We start from the raw sequence: 15,308 nt of genomic DNA on the forward strand, positions 1-15,308 counted from the left end.
TCCGTAGGGCATGCAGAGTGCTGTGAGCAGTTGTTTACTAATAAAAATACATTGACAATTTGGAAGAATGCTAAAGTGATGACATTGTTTAAGCAGCTGGTATTAGACACATTAAAATTAAATGCAATCAAGAATATCTCTGATCTTAAACTGCTAGATAATGATTCTGGCCCTGAAGGAAGGACTGCATCATCTCTGCCACCCATTTGTACTGGTATTTCCCATCACAGTATGAAATCTTTTATTTTTGAATTATCATCAGACTTTTATGGAAGTGGCAAGTAATGTGATCTTCCAAACAGAGAAGTGCTCATATTAATACAGGAAATACATTTTATCTTTTCTCAAAAGGTGGTCGAATGTGCAGCATTTTCAAGTATTTATAACATTGTTAATTGTGAAATTTGTTCTAAAAGACAGCTATGTAAAATTGTGCTTGAAGAAATTATCTGCAATGAATTTTGTTTCATCTCATTAAATCTCTTAATGCCTCACATGAAGTTGTGACTAAATTGCGAGTAGTCAAAAGGTTTTCTTCTAACATGCATTTTCTGACAAGTGAGTTTGAAAGACAGATTTTATTTGACTCTCAGTAAACTGCATTTCACTTGACTTCTTGAAATTGGCAGAACAACCAGATACAGCAAAGAGTAGATACTGAGAAACTATATTGCCCTAGCAATTACACAGCTAAAATGGTATTTTCAGAAAAGGCGTACTGTTGTGAAAAATTGATACTAAAGAAAGGAATCATTTGGCATGTAATATAATTCTCATTTATTTTCTGTCACTTGCCCATTGTTAATTAGATTATGTTTCAATCACTCATGATCACCTTCAGATCTAAAACAAAGTAAAACAAAACATGAACCATCTAATGTTTTATAATAAGTAGAAAAGAAAAGAATTGTAGATAAATGTAGAACTACCTAAGTAGTTGTCAGCAACCCAGCTTGTCTACTCAGAACCACTTATCAGAGTACTGTTTTTTGCAACTGCAGTCAGTATTTCAAATAGGTATATGTTGTTGGTGGGGTTTGGTGAGCGAGCAGAGGAAATGGGAGTGAGGCTGACTGAAGGAAGGAAAAAGAAGCAGAGACGTGTGATTTTGGAAAAATTCTTATTAAAATGCTAATAGTGTAGAACGATGGGTATCTAAAATATAAACAGCGTAAAATGGTAAAAAATAAAAAAATAATAGAATGGAGCGAGGGGCATTGAGAGCAGGCAAAGAAAGCAAGGGAGGAGTCGGAGAGAGAGTGGTGGCAAGGGTGCAATGGGTTTAAACAAGAGAGGGTCTTATAGTAAAATTACATAATGTCAATTATGTAGAAAGCCTTATGTTAAAATACAAGAAAGGGTATGTAGCACTGTAAGAGGCAATACAATAGGAGATTACAAAAGTGGAAATAAAGTAGCAAAACTGAATTAGTATCTTAAGATATTTGGAGTGTGAAACTTTCAAATTATAAAATCATAATGTCTTACTCTAAAAGTATAGAAATAAAAATTGTATAAATTTTTTTCATCAAAATATTAAAAGTATAGGCCAACAGTAATGAATGTACAAACAGTGAAAGACATAAAGATCGTAAAATTACAGATGTCGAATTATGTAGAAGACCTAGAATTGCACAAGGTGTCATTACGGAATATAAATTTTTAAAAAGAGTGACAGAACAACAAATGAGAATTATCTTAAATATCAATACACTTCCTCAATCTCTCAAGATGAATATGTCACCTATAGTGGATTTGGTATGTGTTGTGTAATATTTTGTTGACTGCCAAATGCTGCGTTGAGAGAGAAATCTGGATGCTGACAATCTACTACTGCACGAGTGAGTTACATAGTGTTGTAAAACTGACTACAAAACCTGGTAGAAGATCCAAAAATAGCAACATATCTGACTACACTTACTCAATAGAGGTGATGGACATATCACATATACCGAACTTCTTAGAATCTATTCCTTCATACATTTGACTCACTCATTTTAAATGCACGTATAAATGTAAAACTCAGACAACACTATGTATCAATAGCTGAATTTTACTTTCACCTTCTAAAACATAATTTTGAAACTTTTACAAAGAGAGTGGAGAAAATAGTAACAAAAACTAGGGCAGATGGCAGATGCAACAACTTTTTGTTTAAGGTAGTATCACTTTCCAAGTATAGATGTAAATCCCAAAATGGGGCAAGGACAACACGGATTCCTGTTACCTGAAAAATTTTATCGCATATGTTGGGCAGCACAATACTGACCTCCTTCAGTGATGATATGAGGGACTCCTGAGCAGACATAAATGGTCAGTAGTAATAAAGATGGAGGTTGCGTGGGTCTGGTGTATCTTGAAACTTACCCACAAATTTTATGAATTTGTTTAAACAGAGTTAGAATTATCTTCCTGCAAGGTGGTCCCCATACAATGACATCTGTGCTACAGCATACATGTGACCACCTAAAACACCCATGTTCTTTTTCCTTGTATTCCATCTCCCGTGAGTGACAACAGATTACATGAACTAGCATCATCAGAACTGAAGAGTAAGTGGCATGTATGATAGGTATTTTTAAAGACAATCAGAACTGAAACAAGTGCCATTCAATTGATTCGGAAAGTGCTTCATTTCTTTTCAGTGTACAAACTGTTAAAGTGGCAGACATTCTTAACAAGTTTAATAACTTTATAAAGCTTAATTTTCTTTTTTTGTGTTCTGCCTTACAGCAGTTCTTGTCACAGGGGAAGCCTCATCAGAGGGGTCCACTGCATGAGGGTATATGGAAGTGACTCCAGTGGTGATTAACCATTGCCTTCCACTGCTTAATTTACAGACTTGGTTAAAAAAAAAAAAAGGATATAATTTTCTGCACAGAAATATCTATTTTTATAGTATCTCCACTGACTTAAATGAACTTGATAATTTTTTTCCTTTAATTAACTCAGCAACAAACTCTGTTTATGACACAAGATAATATTCTTTACCAGTGTAAATGACTTCTTTATTAGAAAATAATTCTCCTTTGCAAGTCATTTTTTGATGTCTGGAACCAGAAGCCTGGGAACTGCATGGGAAGCAAAATACGCCCATCTAATCCACTTTTGTCATTACACTAGCTATTATATGGACAATTGTACTATTTTAGTGCGAGAGTTATTACTGAGCAGTAATCTTAGTCACTTTCTTTATTTGGTGCAACACGAATACATGTAAGCTAAAACAGTATCATGTACTGTTTGGAGCCAGTGGTCGCGGATCCACATCAAGAGGGTGCAACAATTTAAGCTGAATGTCAATAGTGTGGCATCTATAAAGTTTTAGAGTGTTCCATTTTATTTTCACACTAAGTATGCTTTTACGAGGTGTACCATGATCTATTTCTAGAGTTCCACAGCCACAGAAGGGGAACATCCAGACTCATCATGCACCAAGCCTGATTCATCTTAGTACTACTATCATAAATATACATTAAAGAAACAATTGTTTATGTAAAAAGTAACCACACTGTATTGTTTAACAGATAACAATATCAAAAGAAATAAAAATGATTATCATACTAAAGGAAATGGGCTCATATTAACTGACAAAGAAGCCAGTAAATGCAGAATGCCTTCTATACAACAGTTTGCCAAACTATCTGAAGATAATAGAAAACATGTCCGTTTTCAACAATAAACTAAAATATCACTTGATTAAAACTTATCCATACAGTATTAAAGAACACCTCAAAATTAAGAACTAATGTAATGTCAACAACGTAGGAAAAGATAAATTGTTATTTACCGTACAGATAACACGTTAAGTGGCAGACGGGCAGAACTAAAATACACTTACACAAAAGTTTTCGGATACAGCCTTCATTGGAAAAAGGGAGAGAGAGGGAAATGGAGTTTCCATTGTTTGAAATTAAAGTAATGTTTCATATGTTACTGTACTAACATGTAAAATTTTTCAGAAAGCATAAAGTGACTTTAATCTTTGATAATTATGAATGTATATTAGTATTCTTTTAAAATGTTTGTGTTTTAGATACTATTTTTGAATAAATGATACATTTTACTGATATAAGCATGTAGTTGTGTAATTTTGAAATTTGTAATTGTATTACTTTTCAAACTTCATGTGAACTTGATGTGTCCAATACCATTGTACAGAATTGTCCATGGACATAAAGAATAAATTTGGTTGATTCTAGTGCACACTTTGCTCTTCAAATTAAATCCCTCTTGGTAATCTGAAAGGGTATATGATTATTGATTGGGGCAGAATTCCATATCTACGAGGGCAGTTCAATAACTAATGCAACACATTTTTTTTCTCGGCCAATTTTGGTTGAAAAAACCGGAAATTTCTTGTGGAATATTTTCAAACATTCCCGCTTCGTCTCGTATTGTTTCATTGACTTCCGACAGGTGGCAGCGCTGTACGGAGCTGTTAAAATGGTGTCTGTAACGGATGTGCATTGCAAACAACGGGCAGTGATCGAGTTTCTTTTGGCGGAAAACCAGGGCATCTCAGATATTCATAGGCGCTTGCAGAATGTCTACGGTGATCTGGCAGTGGACAAAAGCACGGTGAGTCGTTGGGCAAAGCGTGTGTCATCATCGCCGCAAGGTCAAGCAAGACTGTCTGATCTCCCGCGTGCGGGCCGGCCGTGCACAGCTGTGACTCCTGCAATGGCGGAGTGTGCGAACACACTTGTTCGAGATGATCGACGGATCACCATCAAACAACTCAGTGCTCAACTTGACATCTCTGTTGGTAGTGCTGTCACAATTGTTCACCAGTTGGGATATTCAAAGGTTTGTTCCCGCAGGGTCCCTCGTTGTCTAACCGAACACCATAAAGAGCAAAGGAGAACCATCTGTGCGGAATTGCTTGCTCGTCATGTGGCTGAGGGTGACAATTTCTTGTCAAAGATTGTTACAGGCGATGAAACATGGGTTCATCACTTCGAACCTGAAACAAAACGGCAATCAATGGAGTGGCGCCACACCCACTCCCCTACCAAGAAAAAGTTTAAAACCATACCCTCAGCCGGTAAAGTCATGGTTACAGTCTTCTGGGACGCTGAAGGGGTTATTCTGTTCGATGTCCTTCCCCATGGTCAAACGATCAACTCTGAAGTGTATTGTGCTACTCTACAGAAATTGAAGAAACGACTTCAGCGTGTTCGTAGGCACAAAAATCTGAACGAACTTCTCCTTCTTCATGACAACGCAAGACCTCACACAAGTCTTCACACCCGAGAGGAGCTCACAAAACTTCAGTGGACTGTTCTTCCTCATGCACCCTACAGCTCCAATCTCGCACCGTCGGATTTCCATATGTTTGGCCCAATGAAGGACGCAATCCGTGGGAGGCACTACGCGGATGATGAAGAAGTTATTGATGCAGTACGACGTTGGCTCCGACATCGACCAGTGGAATGGTACCGTGCAGGCATACAGGCCCTCATTTCAAGGTGGCGTAAGGCCGTAGCATTGAATGGAGATTACATTGAAAAATAGTGTTGTGTAGCTAAAAGATTGGGGAATAACCTGGTGTATTTCAATGCTGAATAAAACAACCCCTGTTTCAGAAAAAAAATGTGTTGCATTACTTATTGAACTGCCCTCATAGTACATTATCTTCTTAATGGCAGAATTAAGCTTCATACCTTGCCATATTAAGTTCATAGATTTGGACAGCTACTACTTGTAGTATAAATTCAAGGTTTCTCGGTTGCTGGATAGGACTTTCTCTGTTTCATCTGGTGTGGTAGCTTGAGCTGCTAATGCTAAGTCATTTACATACAGGAATTTGATGCTAGTGGTGTAAGGTAGATCAGTGGTATAGAACCTGAAAAACAGTTGAGCCAATAAAGAAGATTGAGTTAACCTGTTATTTATTGTGAATGATTTGTTTCTATTATGCTGACTTTGAAACAGCGATTTGTCTGCGTGTTCTTCATGAGCGCAGTCAGTTTTCATACACACATCCATTCCACCATATTTTATCATGTGTAGCAGACAGGTTCACAAAAAGCTGCTGATGTTTTGTGTCCCCTGTAATTCTGACTCGGTATACGGTATCACTGCCATTACAGGTCAACAACAGCATCACTGCTTGTTTGTTTTTTATTACTTTTTAAACTTAAAGTATTATACGTTTTAAAATTTCAAATGGACACTGAACACTGGTAAGCACTGAGGAATAGGAGCATCAATTGCTGGTTTTCCGGCTTTAATAACTATTATGTTATTCCAAGCTCAAATGTAATAAATTTCCTTGAAACATAAAAGCCTCTGTTCACAAATAAGCATGGATTTAGAAAGCATCACCTGTGTGAAACTCCAACTGACCTTTTCTCTCATGATATCCTGCAAGCCATGGATGAAAGGCAACATGCAGATTCCATATTCCTAGGTCTCCGGAAAGCATATGACACAGTGCCCCACCGCAGACTGTTAATGAAGGTATACAGAATACAATCCCAGATGTGTGAGTGTTTCAAAGATGTCTGAATTTATAGAATCCAGTACAATGTCCTGAACGATTAGTGTTATCGATGAGGAGGGTATGGTCAGGAGTACAAAGTGTGATAGTACCACTGCAGTTCTCTATATACATACATGAGTCACACAATTATAGCTTTTGGCCATTAAGACTTTTGTCAGCAATAGACACACACACACACACACACACACACACACACACACACACACACACACACACAACTTGCACACATGTCTGCTGTCTCAGACAACTGAAACGACACTGTGAGCAGCAGCACCAGTGCATGATGGGAGTGGTGACTGGGTGAGGGTGAGTAGGAGCCTGGGTAGGGAGGGGGGGGGGGGGGATAGTTTAGATGGAGGGCAGGAGAGAAGGTGGGGAGGGGGGGGATTACTGTGGGTAGCAGGTCTGAGGACATCTAACCTGCAGCACTTCACTGTCCGCCGCCCCCACCATACTATCCCTCCCCCTCCTCGCCCCAGCCTCCTCCTTACCACCACCCAGTCGCCACTGCTCACAGTGTGGTTTCAGTTGTCTGAGACAGCAGACATGTGTGCAAGTTGCGTTTGCGTGTGTGTGTGTGTGCATTTGTGTGTCTATTGCTGATATAGGCCTTAATGGCCAAAAAGCTATAATTGCGTGAATCTGTTGTGCTTATCACGACTCAGCATCTCCGCTATACGGTGAGTAGCAAGATTCCTTCCCTAATATGGTTACATTACATCTGGATTTTCCATTGTTTGACATACATGATTTGGTGGATGCGGTGAGCAGGAAACTGCAACTGTTTGCTGATGGTGCTGTAGTGTACTGGAAAGTGTCATTGCTGAGTACATGTAGGAAGTAGGATGACTCCGATATAATTTCTGTTTGGTGTGGTGAATGGGGGCTTGTGCCAGAGGTAAAAAAATGTAAGTTAACATATAGGAGTATGAAAAACAATCCTGTCACATTCGAATACAGTGTTAGTGGTGTCCTGCTTGACACAGTCAAACTGATTAAATATCTAGGCGTAATGTTTCAAAGTGATATGAAATGGAACCAGCTCATAATATCAGTAATAGCAAATATGAATGGCTGGATTCGGTTTATTGGGAGAATTTTATGAAACTGTGGCTCATCTATAAAAGAGGTGTATAGAACACTAGTGTGACCCATTGTTGAGTACTGTTCAAGTATTTCGGAATCTCCAATTGGTTGTATTAAAGGAAGACATCGAAGCAATTGCTGGTCCCTTTGTTTTGGTTTCTTTTATCTAGATGATAGCAGTGGATCCATGTTCCAACCACATTCAAATAATGAAACCAAAACGTCTTTGGAATATAGTTTAACTTTTCCAAACAAGATTTTGAAATAAGAAAGTAACAGTCTCAAAAATGTTATTGAGACGATCTTCTGTCATATTTCCATGAATTTTATGGAATATTTCTTCAAATGAATATGCCATATCTGCAGCACTTGTAAAATACATTTAAATTCATTTAACCAATAAACAGTATTTATTGTTAGTGTGAAGGATCTATGAATTTTCCTCAGCTCCATTTTTATCTAGGTTGCAGTATACACTTTGAAAATAAAAAATGTTTTATTATTACAAAGTATTGGTTTTACCCATTTAGCTGTTCACATAAGGTACCTACCAACAAATACATTTGATTGAAATGACGATTGTCTAAAGGGATATCCGATCACTGAATTGCTGTTCATATCAGTTACATTAATAGTTTAGGTGCTAACATTTTCAATTTCATAGCGGCAGAAATTTAATTTTAGGGCATTTATGGCTATAGCAAAATTAGCATATCCATACCGATGACAAAATACATATTACAGTGTGAAAAAATGGTGCAGCATCATTGCTCATCAAAGCATGTTTTGATAATATTTGGTTTTATGACAATGTCAGTAATTTGTGTAGTTAATAATTTTTTTGTGACTTCAGTACTCATTTGCGTTGTGTCTTTCAAAAGGTACAATATTTTAACATACTGTGTTCTGTCTTATATACACCCTCCTCGCACTGTAAATCTCAGTTTCGCAGTACCAATGGGCTGCTCTGCTGGTGAAGTGGAAGGAGAAGTGCATGGCCAAAGCACAAGTCACTGTCCTCAGTCTCAGTTCTGACACCACAGGAGTCTGGTTATACTCTTCAGTTGGCATGGCATGAATGGATCTTCCTACAAACTTGCTGTGCTTTGAGCATGTTCAAGGCTGGATCTCGAACATTAGCACACTCTTTACTCATCAGATCTGGTAGACAAATCTCACAGATTCTTCTAAAAAAAAAAACACAACCCCAGAATGTTTAGGCACATTTTATTAACTTGATGCCATTATAGTTAATGCTACGACCACTGGACAGGCAGTGCATCATAACTAGCAAATTAAGATGTTATTGCATTAATGACATCCCTCCAGCATAAATGGAGTCTTACCTTCATAACACAAAGCAGACGGTCTCATTAAAGGACCGTCAGAGGCACGAAACTAACGTCAGAATGGGCGAACATAACGTGTAGAGTGCCACAATGATCAGTACTAGGGGAAATATTCTTGTTTCAAATCAACATAAATAATCTTCCAAAGACTTTAAAAAGGTGATTCCAAAACTTTTCACGTTTGCTGACGACACACGCTTACTAAGTGCAACTCCACACTCAACCCTAGTATGCACACCTCAGATGAGAGCTGAAAAGGCCTACAAGTAGTTCAAAGCTACTGTTTAAGTCTTTACCTCACAAAGACATATATTATGCAATTCCTAACCAGCAGCAATGATCTGGTAGCACCTTAGCTTATACAGCATTGCACTGCCTTTTATCTTGTGGAATTATCTTCTGGGGCAGTGCACTGAAATAAATAAAGTTTAGCAGAGTTGAGCAGTACGAATATTTTGTAAAATAGATAAATGTACCCCACACATAAGCCGTTTTAAAGAGTTGTTGAGTTCTCACACTCCCTTCTCAATACATTTACTCCTCAATGGTTTTTGTTGCTGATATCGAAACTCCGTGTTAGCTAGGCTGTGATTTACATAGTTGCAATACAAAACAAAAAAATAATTTTCATGTAAACTTGACCTTGTCTAGGATTTACAATGGAGTCATGCACTCTGAGAGTAAATATTGAACAGGCCCCTGCCCATTGTGATGCAAGAAAATTAAAAACATAGCACTAGCTCATTAGCCACTGTTTAAGTACCAGTGTTTATTATAAAGCTTCATGATACGTAGTAAGTTCTGTAACGACGACTTACTTTTCCAGGTTTAAAAAATGAGCTTCCAACCCAAAACTTAGGATGTACAAAAAAAGATGTTTTCAGTTTATACAATGGTTAACAAAGAACCTACAGTCAGTCAGTTAATATTAAGTTACTAATAGCTGACAAACAGCAGCTCTATGGGTATTTTCATAGCAAATCAAAATTTGTGAGTCTTACACTTACTTTTCAATACATTTACTCCTTAATGGTTTTTGCTGCTGATAATGTAAATCAGTTTTAGCCAGACTGTGTGTGTTTGAGAATTTTCAGAAGTTACCACTGTCCTTTGCATGATCTACAAATAATTTACAGTAAATCAGCATTTGTGATTTAGTTACTGTAGCAGATATTCTAACATATTGTGTTACATCTAGTTTTCCACTAAAGAGTAGGAGCCCTATATATTATTTGCATTTCACATAAATTAACTCTGTTTTCGAGTTTGTTAACAACTGTAATTAACCTCAAAACATTTAGGAAATTAGTATTTTTAAAAGTTTTTGTGTAGCCTTAATAGAAATCTCATTTTTTTTGTATTTGCTTCAGTTCTTCACCCTAACCACTGTCAAGCAATTGGCAGCTGCTGCGAACAGGTGTGTTGGAAGAGCTCCCGAGTCATGTACCTGTAATATGTACCAGAGGTACAAGTGCTGTCTTCTCCTGTGGATCCTTTCTCCTCTGCAGAAAGTACAGGATCCGTCATTACTCATCCACTTGACAGCGAGTGGCATGTCAATGGTAGATCTAGGTGTCCTGTACAGGGGGGACGGGGACCATCATGGACTAAGGGAGTTGTACTGTTCTCCCTAACCAACAAGTTTGAAGTGCTGTCTTTCAGTGACATTGAAACTGAGCCAGTGGGACTCACTTCATCTGATTTGGAGAAAACTGTTTTTTTCCCCCTTTCCTTTTTTTCCCCACTGTCAAGAGGAGGTAAATACAAAAGGGTAGGGGATATATTAATCACTGGCAGTTCAAATGTATGGGGAATAATGGTACCTCTTAGGGAAATGGCAGCAAGGGAAAGGATAGGACACCAGGTGCACTCAGTGTATGCCTGGGGGCCTCATTCAATGTATTGAAGATGCTTTTCCAGTAACCCCCGAGGGAACAAGGTGCAACCAACTGCTGATCATGGTGCAAGGTCATACTTGCATCATTCCAGTGACTGGCAGAGAAGGTTGAGAAAACCATCTTTGCACAACCAATTTCAATGAAGCTCACAATTTGCAACATTGTTCCCAGAACTGATCATAGCCCCTTGGTTCCAAGTCGAGTAGAAGGTCTGAGCTAGGGACTTTGAAAGTTCTGTGACAAGCTAGGCTTTGGATTCCTGAACTTGTGTCACAAATTTGAGAATGGTAGGGCCTCCCTAATGGGTCAGGTGTGCACTATATATCAAAGGCTGCTACTCAAGGAGCTGACTGAGTGTGGGGTGCACATAAGGATTTTTTAGATAACACAAGTCTCCATCCAATCCAAATAATGACAGCTGAAGGAAACCCAAAAGTATCAGTGTAAGACCAAAAGAAATGCCTCCCAAAGGTCAGAGTGCTAAAATCCTAATGGTAAATTGCCAAAGAATTCATAATAAAATGCCCGGTTTGAATTGCTCATGAAAAGCAGTGAAACTCACAATAAGTATAGAGAGCTGGTTCAAACCTGAAGTTTATAGCAGTGAGATTTTTGGAGAATATTTAAATGTATATCAAAAGGATAAGCAAATGGCAAATTGAGGTGGTGTATCTGCTGCAGTGGACAAGAAGCTCAAATCCACTGAAACAGAAAGTGAAGCTGCATGTGAGATTATTTGTACAAGACTTCGTATCAAGGGTGGGCATAAATGATAATTGGATCCTTCTATTGCCCACCAGATTTATTTCCTGACACAATCAAAGGCTTTAGAGAAAACCTCAGTCCCATACGTAAGTTCCAATCATTCTATAATCCCTGCTGGAGACCTCAATCATCAAACAATTGATTGAGAAAATTAGCTTTGTTAGTTGTGGGTGTGATAACACATCCTGCAAAGCGTTACTAAAACTTTTCTCTGGAAACTACCTAGAACAGATAGTAACTCCACACGCAATGGGAATATATTGGATCTAATGGCAACAGATAGATCTGATCTCTTTGAGGATCTCCAAAACAAATAAGGTATCAGTGATCATAATGTAGTTGCGGCAACAATGATTACCAAAACACAAAGGACAACTACAGCAGAAAGATATATACATGTTCAGTAAACTAGATAAAAAGATCAGTAGTGTCATACCTCAAATGAGGAACTTGAAACTTTCAGCACAGGGCAGGAGCATGTAGAGGATCTATGGCTATAAGAATAGTTGAACATGCATTGGATAGATATGTGCCCAGTATAAGAATTCATAATGGGAGGGAACCTATATGGTATACAGTCACAGCACAGAAACTTCTAAGGAAACAGAGATTACTGCACAATATGTATAAAACAAAGCGTAGGGCTATAGCTAGAGAGATGCTGAATGAAATGTGTTTCGCTGCCATGAGAGCAATGCAAGTTGCCGTCAATGACTACTGTAGCAGAATATTGTCAAATGATATTTCACAAAACCCAAGGAAATATTGGTGATATGTAAAGGCTGTTAATGGCACCAAAGTTAGTGTCCAGACCATAGTGAATGAGACAGAACAGAAATTGAGGGTAGCAAAGCAAAAGCTGAAATGCTAACTTGATATCAACTGTTCCTTTACACAGGAAAACCCAAGAGAACTGCCTTGATTTAATTCCTGTACCACAGAAAATATCAATAAAATAAGTATTAGTGCCATTGGTGTCGAGAAATAGCTGAAATCGTAAAAACTGAAAAAAACTTCAGGGTCTTGTCAGATTCTATACTGAATTTCTGGCAGAATTAGTCCCTCTTCTAACTATATCTATCATAAATCTCTTGCACAAGAACTATGCCCAGTTCTTGGAGAAACCATAGGTCACACACATCTTACAAGAAGGGTAGTAGAAATGATCCACAGACTACTGTCCAATATCCTCAACATCAGAATGAGATTTTCACTCTTCAGCGGAGTGTGCGCTGATATGAAACTTCCTGGCAGATTACAACTGTGTGCCAGACCGAGACTCGAACTCAGGACCTTTGCCTTTCAGGGGGCAAGTGCTTGGGTAGCGGATGGTAGAGCACTTGCCCGCAAAAGGCAAAGGTCCCGAGTTCGAGTCTTGGTCCGGCACACAGTTTTAATAGGCCAGGAAGTTTCATATTGGCGCACACTCCACTGTAGAGTAAAAATCTCATTCTGGAAACATCCCCCAGGCTGTGGCTAGGCCATGTCTCTGCAATATCCTTTCTTTCAGGAGTGCTAATTCTGCAAGGTTTGTAGAAGAGCTTCTGTATACTTTGGAAAGTAGGAGACGAGGTACTGGCAGAAGTAGAGCTGTGAGGACGGGGCGTGAGTTGTGCTTGGGTAGCTCAGATGGTAGAGCACTTGCCCGCGAAAGGCAAAGGTCCCGATTTCGAGTCTCGGTCTGGCACACAGTTTTAATCTGCCAGAAAGTTTCATCCTCGATATCATTTTTTTGTAAAATCTTAGAACATATTTTCAGCTCAAACATAATGAGGTACCTCGAACTGAATGACCTTCTCAATTCCAACCACCATGGATTCTGAAAACATTGATAATGTGAAACCCAACTGCTTATTCTCAAAGGTACAGTCGATGCAGTATCAAGTGAAATTTGTGGCTCGATTGAGGAATTTTTTGGCAGGGTGGCCGAGGCTTGTTATCGTGAATGGAGAGTCATTGTCAGATGTAGAAGTAACTTCAGATGTGTCCCAGGGAAGTGTGTTGGGACCCTTGCTGTTCATATTGTATATTAATGACCTTGCAAACAATGTCAATAATAACCTGATATTTTTTGCAAATGATGCTGTTATCTATAATAAAGTCATATTCCAAAAAGCTGTGTAAGTATTCAGTCAGATCTCAATAACATTTCAAAGTGGTACAAAGTTTGGCAGCTTGCTTTAAATATTCAATATGTAAAATTGTGCACTTCACAAAATGAAAAAAACGTAGTATCCTATGAATGTAACATCAATGAGCCACTGTTGCAATCGGCTAACTCATACAAATACCTGGGTGTAACATTTTGTAGGGGTATGAAATGGAGTGATCACATAGGCTCAGCCGTGTGTAAAGCAGGAGCTAGATTCCAGTTTATTGGTAGAGCACTAGTGCAATTTGTCTACAAAGGATAGTGCTTACAAATCACTCATGCAACTGGTTCTAGAATATTGCTCAAGCATGTGGGAACCTTACCAAGGAGGACTAACAGGGGATACTGAATGTATACAGAGAAGAGCAGCATGTATGGTCACAGGTTTGTTTGATCTGTGGAAGAGTGTCACAGAGACAGTGAAGAAATTGAACTGGAAGACTCTTTAAGATAGACATCAACTATTCCGAGAATGTTTATCAACAAAGTTTCAAAAACCAGCTTTAAATTATGATTCTAGAAATATACTACAAACCCCTAAGTACCGCTCACATAGGGATCGTGAAGATAAGATTAGAATAATTACTGCACAAACTTGGGCATTCACTCAATCATTCTTCCTGCACTCTATATCTGAATGGAATGGGAAGAACCCTTAAAAACTAGTACAGCGGGACATACCCTCTGCCTTGCTCCTCAGAGTGGTTTGCAGAGTACTGATGTAGATAACTGAGGAGGCACCTGCTTTTTTTCAAAGTAGCATTTCCTTCCTAATTCACTTGCTCAACTTTGGATAATATGAGTGTGAATAGCATTAAGCGATACTGCTAAAATGTTTTGATTAATACTATATACAGATTAAGCTTCGGTGATTTTCTTGCCTGTTTTGTTAATCTATACCATGGCTCGTTCCATGCCACTCAAGGTTCTCTTACACGATGGTGCCTATAAAACACAATGAATGAACAGATTAATGAAAGCAAGCTGTGCAAAACAACACTTGACAAGGCTTCCTGCTATTTCACAGAGGAGGAGGAGATTAGTGTTTAACGTCCCATCGACAACGAGGTCATGAGAGACGGAGCGCAAGCTCGGGTGAGGGAAGGATGGGGAAGGAAATCGGCCGTGCCCTTTCAAAGGAACCATCCCGGCATTTGCCTGAAGCAATTTAGGGAAATCACGGAAAACCTAAATCAGGATGGCCGGAGACGGGATTGAACCGTCGTCCTCCCGAATGCGAGTCCAGTGTGCTAATGCTATTTCACAGACATCCAGAGCCTTATCAATGTATTCCCATGTGGGATGAGGTTAACAGCTAAATGAATACAGCATTTCTCCGCTTAGCCTATGTTTATTTAGACCACCTCTCTGTACCACAAAAAGCTTTTGGATGAGGATGTAATCTATGTAAGTACAGTCCACACAAAAAAATGCTGTATTAATTTAAAAAATTTTGATCTTTGGTACCCACTGTCAAGAAGGGGATACAGTTGTACTGTTCTGGATGATAGCATGTTCATAATAAACAGCAAAATAGGCAACTGTCAAAA

This window comes from Schistocerca cancellata, chromosome 5 (genome assembly GCF_023864275.1).
Source record: "Schistocerca cancellata isolate TAMUIC-IGC-003103 chromosome 5, iqSchCanc2.1, whole genome shotgun sequence".
NCBI lineage: Eukaryota > Metazoa > Arthropoda > Insecta > Orthoptera > Acrididae > Schistocerca > Schistocerca cancellata.